Source organism: Leptodactylus fuscus, chromosome 2 (assembly GCF_031893055.1).
Source record: "Leptodactylus fuscus isolate aLepFus1 chromosome 2, aLepFus1.hap2, whole genome shotgun sequence".
In the NCBI taxonomy this organism is placed as follows: Eukaryota; Metazoa; Chordata; class Amphibia; order Anura; family Leptodactylidae; genus Leptodactylus; species Leptodactylus fuscus.
The window spans coordinates 62,108,752-62,117,808 of record NC_134266.1 but is presented as its reverse complement, the minus strand read 5'-3'; positions in this window follow the sequence as shown (position 1 = coordinate 62,117,808).

Here is a 9,057-nt window from a genome sequence, read left to right as displayed (position 1 = left end):
CATTGTGCGGGTGACAGCTGGTTCTCTACATACAAGTGGCTTGTACACAGGTTGCAGATGTATCAGGTTGTGATTCAGTCTTCCCAGGGGTGGTAGGGCTGATGAGTTATATGCTTTCCTTACATTGGCAAAGAACAGATCCAATGTTTTGTTGTCTCTTGTGTGGCAGGTTACATACTGTGTGAAAATGGATAGTGTGGATGAGGGAGAGACATAGTTGAAATCTCCAGACACAAGAAGGAGGGCCTGGAGGTGTAACGACTGCAACTGGCTCACTGCTGCTTGTAGGAGCAGCAATCACAATGACATGGATAGTTCCCTCAGTAAGTAGAAGGGTCTCATGCTCACCGCTAATAGTTCAATATCCTTACAGCAAGTTTGCGCCTTAATTACAATATGCCTACAGTTACACCATCTATCATTTACAAATATTGCCAGCCTTCCTCATTAACTCTTACTACTTTCTTTTGTCCTGTCCGCCCGAAGGAGTTTAAAGCCATCCAAGAAGACAAGATTGTCTGGTGTAGCTTCAGTAAGCCAAGTCTCTATAAACACCATCATGCTGCACTCTCGAAACTCCTGATGATGCCTTCTCAGCGCTGCCAGTTTGTCCATCTTATTCCCAAGAGATATCACATTGCTCATAATGATGGAGGGTAGAACAGGTCTATAGCATCCCCTCCTAGTCCTCCGAAGGGCTCCAGCTCTACAACCTCTTCTCTTTTTCCTCCTTATTTCCTGGGGGATGTCTGGTATGGTAGCATGCAGCACTGCTGTGTTCCTAAGCTGCAACAGCTCTCCCCTGGAGTAGACAAAAGTATCCTGGTTACCTGCAGGTTCTCCAGACACAATAGCTTCCACTTCTAAGTTGAATAAACTTGTTAAAATTGGCGAGAGGTTTTGGTGGCAATGGACCCTCCAGAAGTCTGAGGTCCCTGTGAGCCACCGAAAAAGGTCATAGTATAATCCGTTACTTGCTTAGATTACGATCAGTGGCGTAACTACCGTGGTAGCAGCTGCCACAGGGCCCGGGACATTAGGGGGCCCGGTGACAGCCGCTACCGCTGCGTTTTTGTTTTTTGTTTGGAATTACTCCAGCCGGTAACGGGCCCCATATACTTACCGATCCTGGCAGGGGCCGGGATCGGTAAGTGACACCGCGGGCCCCACAAGCACTGTTATACTCGGGGGTCTTTTCGGACCCCCGATTATAACGATCGGAGTCCCGGAGAGGTAAGAAACATATAAAACACTGTTACTTACCTCTCCAGGCTCCGCGCAGGCTTCGGCCTACTTGCGTGACGTCATATGACCCGCGACGCAGGGCCCTGTCACATGACGTCCCGGAAAATGGCCGACGGAGAGGAGGGGAGTCGGGAGAAATGTAAGTAAGAGAGTTTTTATGTTTGTATCCCCCCCCTTGGGTCTCCGATTATTATACTCTGGGGTCTGACCCCAGAGTATAATAATTGTTCATGGGTGTCCACTATAGGGACATAATACTGTGTGCAGGGGCCACTATAGGGACATAATACTGTGTGCAGGGGCCACTATAGGGACATAATACTGTGTACTGAGGCCACTATGGGGCATAATACTGTGTGCAGGGGCCACTATGGGACATAATACTGTGTGCAGGGGCCACTATGGGGACATAATACTGTGTGCAGGGGCCACTATGGGGACATAATACTGTGTGCAGGGGCCACTATGGGGACATAATACTGTGTGCAGGGGCCACTAAGGGGACATAATACTGTGTGCAGGGGCCACTATGGGGACATAATACTGTGTGCAGGGGCCACTATGGGACATAATACTGTGTGCAGGGGCCACTATGGGGACATAATACTGTGTGCAGGGGCCACTATGGGGACATAATACTGTGTGCAGGGGCCACTATAGGGACATAATACTGTGTGCAGGGGCCACTATAGGGACATAATACTGTGTACTGAGGCCACTATGGGGCATAATACTGTGTGCAGGGGCCACTATGGGACATAATACTGTGTGCAGGGGCCACTATGGGGACATAATACTGTGTGCAGGGGCCACTATGGGGACATAATACTGTGTGCAGGGGCCACTATGGGGACATAATACTGTGTGCAGGGGCCACTATGGGGACATAATACTGTGTGCAGGGGCCACTATGGGACATAATACTGTGTGCAGGGGCCACTATGGGGACACAATACTGTGTGCAGGGGCCAATATAGTGTGTGCAGAAATGCGCGGGGGGGTGGCGGCGGTGGTAGGGGTCAGTTGGTCGAGGTCTTCAGCGTCGGTCGGGGGGGGGGGCATATCAAAAGCTCGCCACGGGGCCCCGCCATTCCTAGTTACGCCACTGATTACGATAGCTATAGGGGAGCAGAAATAGCAGTTGCATCTATGATCTGGAGCCTGGAGGAGACCTGCAACAAAGGAAGTCACCATTATTATAAATTATAAATGCACATGGTTGGGCTCCCGCCAGGTTAAGGCGGGGCTTTATGCAGACGACCTCCTATTGTACATCTCACAGCCGCGGGTGTCATTCCCAGCCGTTCTCCGTGAGTTCGCTCACTTTGGCCATCTTAGCAATTTTAAAGTCAATCTTTACAAAACGGAAGCCCTCAACGTTTTGCTCCCCCCAGCGGAGATCGCCTTTCTCACGCGATGACCAGCCGCAATAATAATAAACAGAATCTCCCATAGACAGCAATACATTTGCATTGCCGTCTATTGGACTTGCAATCAAATGATTGCAGGTTCAAGCCCCCTGGGGGGGGGGGCTAATAAAATAGTAAAAAAAAAAGCTTTAAAAAAATATAATAAAAAAATAAAATAAAATTCTAAATCACCCTCTTTGCCAAGGATACATATAAAAGAAGAGAATTACTGTGAAACACATACACATTAGTTATCCCTGTGTCCAAAAAAGCTTGGTCTACTAATATTTTTCCTGTACAGTGAACTTCAAAATCAAAAGTGCCAAACCGCCGGGTTTTTTTCACTGTTTTGCCTCTGATTTAAATAAAAGGTGATCTAAGCAACAGACATTTCCCAAAATGGAAGAACTAAAAGTACATCTGGCCCCGCATAAAAACTCTCTAAGCATCCCCGTAAAGCTGCAGGGTCACCGGTCAATGTGGCCTTGCAGCTGTTGCTAAACTACAACTCCCATATATTAAACATTTTACCATTTTTGGCATCAAAATTTTTTGTACCTATTTTCCTCCTCTAATGGTCCAGTGCGTCTTATAGTCCGAAAAATACGGTATATCGTTTTTGTATACTTTTGCACAACATAAACCCATTTAGGGAAAGAAATCAACTGTTTTTGCATGGTCATCTTCTGAATGGTGTTACATGTTTATTTTTCTGTTGATAGGGTTGGTTGAGGGCTTTTTTTCAGGATGAGCAGTGCTTTTTAATGGTAACGTTTGGGATACATATGACTTTTTGATTACTTTTTATACTATATCTTGAGAGGCAAGATGGTGAAAAATCCCTACTTCAAGTGTTTATTTTTCACAGTATTTACTATGCAGGTTAACTATGTTTCAGTTTTATTGTAATATAAATAGTTCCAGATTGTTTTTATAGATTTTTTTTATATACAGGAAAGGGGCATTTTGGGGTCTTATTTTTTTTTTTTTTTTTTTACAGGGTAAAAAAGTACCCAAAAGTACCCACTAGGGTACTTGACTTAGTCTAGTAGTACTGTATATACTGCAATACATGTGTATTTCAGTTGTCTATAAGAAAGTCATCCTATGCAGATTATCAGCCTCCCCCTTGAAACACACCGTGGTGGGGCCAATGGGGGGCAGCATCACGACAAAACCCTGTAGGAGTTAAAAACCTATGATCGGAGCTTAGCTACAATTGGGTGGATTGTAGCAGGGTGTTAGCTGTAACCCCTCGTTTACATCTGCGTTTGTATTCCGTTCGGGGGAGTCCACATGGGGACCCCCCCGAACGGAATATCAAACACATTTGCAAGCGGTTTGCAGTGAAATCACACAGATCCCCATAGACTATAACGGGGTCCGTGTGCTTGCCGCCAGATCTCTGCAGGGAACATGCAGACATGAAAGTAGTTCACAATCTACTTTCCTGTCCGCATGATTCGTGCGGGCAGCGCACAGCAAGCACACGGATCCCATTATAGTCTATGGGGATCCGTATGCTTTCACTGCACACCGCTTGCAAATACGTTCGGTATTCCGTTTGGGGGTCCCCATGCAGACTGTGCAAATGGATTACCAAATGCAGATGTGAACAAGGGGTTAGTTATAGCTAACATCAGCTCCAGAGGTTGCCCGTTAAGTGCCTGAGCAGGAGGAAGGCTTGTACCTTACAACTACGGCAAGCTTCCTAAACATCTTGGCAACTGTGATGTACTATTATTTCACATATCACTTAGGGGTTAATGTGACAGCTGTTAAAAAAAGAAATCTGTCACCCTGTAAATACACGGTAATAAATGAAACAGCAAACAGTGCACACACACTATTGTACACCAATATCAGTGAACCTGATTTCTTTAAAAAACATGAACTCGCGTCATCCAACCAAAGGCAAACATGATGGTTTTATGCTGTCTAGGAAATGTACAATTGCTCCCGCACTACAAGTAACATGGATTGGTATCGATCATAGGTTTCATTGTCAGAGTGGTTAAAAGGACAGATGCTCCTTACTGATGCTGAATGGAAAATATAAAGACCTTCTGCAGTGACAGTTCATATCACATCCAGCGTTCCTTGTAATTATTCTACTCCAACTTGTCAATGGCACAAATATGTCTTGAATGGGACCTGTTGAAGGTCGCTGTTGAAAAATGATGGGCATCCTTGTAAGTTTCCAACGGCGTGAAAACATTAGTAACCAGAGATAGTACCAGAGAAGCTGTGTACATCTACACCCAAGTGTGACTAGGTTTTCACATCGCCGAACAACAATAACATTTGGAAGCGAAAGAATGCCACCTAGTGTCAGAGACTAAAAAGCTTTAAATGGAAGGTCCACCTGAACACCAAAATAAGAAGGTAGCTAGTCTGTGACAATACAAGACACTTTATAATAATTTTGACACTTTTTTTTTTTATATAAGTTATGCTTTGATGCATTGCGGGTTGCATATCAAACCATATTACATAGATTAAATGTGTTATATGATCTCTGATGGATGTTTCCACATATATTTATAAGGAATATGATAGTAATAAGCCTTTGTATGACATTATAAACAAAGGCAGGACAGCTATGGCTAGTTTATTATTATCATTATTATTTATTTATACATAGCACACCATTAACTCCATGGTGCTGTACATTATTATATTAAGTCCATGGTGCTATACATTATTATATTAACCTTTTCGCTGCCAAGGGTGTCTGGAAATTTTGCACCTCCAGTAGCCAGAGCAATTTTCACAGTTTTGAGATGGACAAATCAAACCTAAATTGCAACATTAAAAAAAGCAAGTACCCCCCCCCCCCCCCATACCTATATATTTTCTTAAAGTAGACACCTGCAGCATTGTCAGAATGCTACTTGGTACTGTATACGAACAGGCACCTTCATGCAATTTTGATTTAAAGTGAATGTTTTATATAAAAATGCAAATAAATGTATATTAGTTGTTAAAAGCGGAAACCAAACAAAAAATTAAATGCACCAAACCTCCTAAAAATAAGAGTTCAACATGTGCAGAGTTCATACATATCACTATGGCCTGAACCTGCATGCATGTGTCTTCAGAAAATCACCAGAACCAGAAGGAACAAAAATCTGCTTTGAAGCTGGAAATGTTAAAAAAGTATCATCCTATAAAATGTAGGGATTACACACCATGAAAAGTAAGTGAACCCCTAAACCCTATATATTTTTTGAAAGTAGACAACCTGAAGATTACAAATGTCTTAATGGGTCATTGATAGCCACATCCACCTTCATGCAACTTTGCGACCAACACAAATAATTTTTTGAAAAAATACGCTAAAACACATATTTGCACCTAAAACTCATGTTCAATCTCACATTCATATACAATGTGTATATATACTATATGTACCGCAAACATCAACTACAACAAGAGCTCGGACTCCCAAAAACACGAATACAGAAGACAAGCAGGATTTTGCTGTTGTTCACTAATATGTTAAAAAGCTATACTGCACCTACCAAACTGTGACTGTGATACCAAAATCTAACTTTTTTTCAGAGTACACAGCATACCGTATATAAAAACACAATTTAATAGTTCATATATACAACCACCTTCATTCAACTTTGCCGCAAACAGAGATTGCTAGCAAAAATTGTGCAAAAATTCAAATTTGCCACTAAAGTGCGGCTCAAGAAATCCCTTTCTGCAAACATAATGTACTGTCCATAAAACTGCAATATGTGAGGAGTTCATACATACCACACATGTATATATTTACAGGGGCGGGTGTTAAAGAATCGCCAAAATCGCAGAAATGCGCCATCCCATTTTGTGCATGCAAATTAAATAGGACTTTACATAAAAATGTTATTTTCCATCCCCCTAAAAAATTTTTAGCAATCTATACGTTAATCTCTAGTGATAATCGTTATTACTATTATTTTAGTGTGTAACGGACATCACTAGAGACGTATTTTACTGTAGAAAGCTCAGGTATAGACAGGACAGGGATTGGGTGAAGTGTAAACTTTATTTGCGACTTTATGTATATGTTGTGTAAGTGTTTGGTGCGACTTTTTTTTTTTGGCGCTGCGACCTGGACAATGGTAAACGTCTGGCTCACAGTGCCAACAAACATCCTGGTTATGTTCAGGGGGTTTTACATAAGAATACCCCACTAGTAAGGCTCAGGGGGGAATTACATTATAACTGTATGTGACAATCAGAGACAAATGTATAGTATACGCTCTGATTGGCAGGAGAAGGGTTAATATGGACAATAGAGTCCCTGCCACCCCCCTCCTGCTGTCACATACAAGTTATGCAGAGAGTCAGATCGTTTTTCTGTCTCTCTCTTTCTCTGCTGGGCTGCTCGTGTCCCTCTTCCTTTCTTGTTAGAGATTGCAAATTGCTTGCTTAGACAGGGGGGGGGGGGGGACACTTTGGAGCTCTATATCTTTGGACTGTATCAACATATCTTGATGCTTTCAATTGCATTTTAAAGAGGAGAATCTCATCTCCAATCTCGATGATTGGATGTACAGTTTTGGAGCAATTCACTGTTGAAACGCTGTCGGGAATTGAGATCTGCAGTTGGATCTCAATGCCAAATAGTGTTTTCAACAGTGAATTGCTCCAAGACTGTAAGTAAAATCATCAAGTCCCTGGCAAAATGCATTTTAAAGCATCAAGATATGTTGATGCAGTCCAGAGATATCGGCATTAGTAGGGAGGACGTAGTAACTACGTCCTCGGCTACTGAACTGCCACCTTGGGAGCACGTATAGCTACGTACCTGGCAGCGAAAGGGTTAATTCCATGGTGCTGTACATTATTATATAATTACATAGTGCTGTAAATTATTATATTAATTCCATGGTGCTGTACATTATTATATTAATTCCATGGTGCTGTACATTATTATATTAACTCCATGGTGCTGTACATTATTATATGAATTTCATGATACTGTACATTATTACATTAATTCCATGGTGCTGTACATTATTATATTAATTCCATGGTGCTGTACATTATTATATAATTCCATGGTGCTGTACATTATTACATTAATTCCATGGCGCTGTACATTATTATATTAATTCCATGGTGCTGTACATTATTATATTATTCCATGGTGCTGTACATTATTATATAATTCCATGGTGCTGTACATTATTACATTAATTCCATGGCGCTGTACATTATTATATTAATTCCATGGTGCTGTACATTATTATATTATTCCATGGTGCAGTACATTATTATATTAATTCCATGGTGATGTACATTTGAGGGTTTACATATGGTACACCAAATATACAAACAAATATAATACTAACAGTGACCGACTAGGTTTTACAGTAGTATAAGCGGGAAATTAGTATTTTTGTAGTTTTAGGGGTTTTTAGGAAGGAGCAGATTCGATGGATGTTCTTGAGTTGGAGGCAGCAGGAGGTGTTGAGGGTTTGTATGTGTGGCTTGAAGGATAGGTCAGAGTTAAAGCTTATCGCAAGGCAGCAGACCCGTGGCACTGGGGTAAGTATGGTGCCAATAACTTGAATAGATAGGTCAGACAGAGGGACTGTATGAGGTGGGGCCAAGATGATGAACTCAGTTTTCTCCATGTTAATTTTGAGAAAACGGGAGAAGAGATAGGAGGCTATAGCCAGTAGACACTCTGGACAACAGAGAGGTAATGTCTGGTCCAGAGAGATATATTTCAGTGTCGTCAACATAGCAAAGTTATGGAAAACCATAGGATGATATGAGTTGGCCATGGCTAAGAGTGTAGACGGAGAAAAGGAGGGGTCCTAGGACAGAGCCTTGGGGAACAACTACAGAAAGAGGGTGCAGTGAGGAGGTGGTGTATGAGTGAGAAACTCTGAATGTGCAGCAGGTGACGTATGAGGTGATCCAGGAAAAGGTCAAGTCTGTGGTGTCAAGACAGAGTTTCTAACAAGGGGGAATGGTTGACTGTGTCAAAGCTCAAGGAGGAGGACGAGACAAAGTAGTGATGCTTAGTTTTGGCAGTAAGTAGGTCATTTGTGACTTTGGTTAGTGCAGTTTCTATGGCGTGATGGAGTCTGTAGCCTGACTGTAATCTGTGGTTCTGTGGACTGTAGACTATGTTCTCATCTGCATTGGAGTCTCTGTAGGGCACTATTATAACAGACATTAATGGACACTAACTGGTGTTAATGTGTTCATTTTTTCATCCACTGATCCCTTTAATGGAACGTTTTAAAAAATAGAACACATTAGTATCAGTGTCAGTTATCGTCAGTTTTTTTGCTTTTTTTTGTCTCTACTTTCAGCTAGTGTCTGTTGCTAAAATCTTGTAACTGAGTATAGCAGCGGACACTACTGACGGCCACCAGCAGCAGGGTGACCG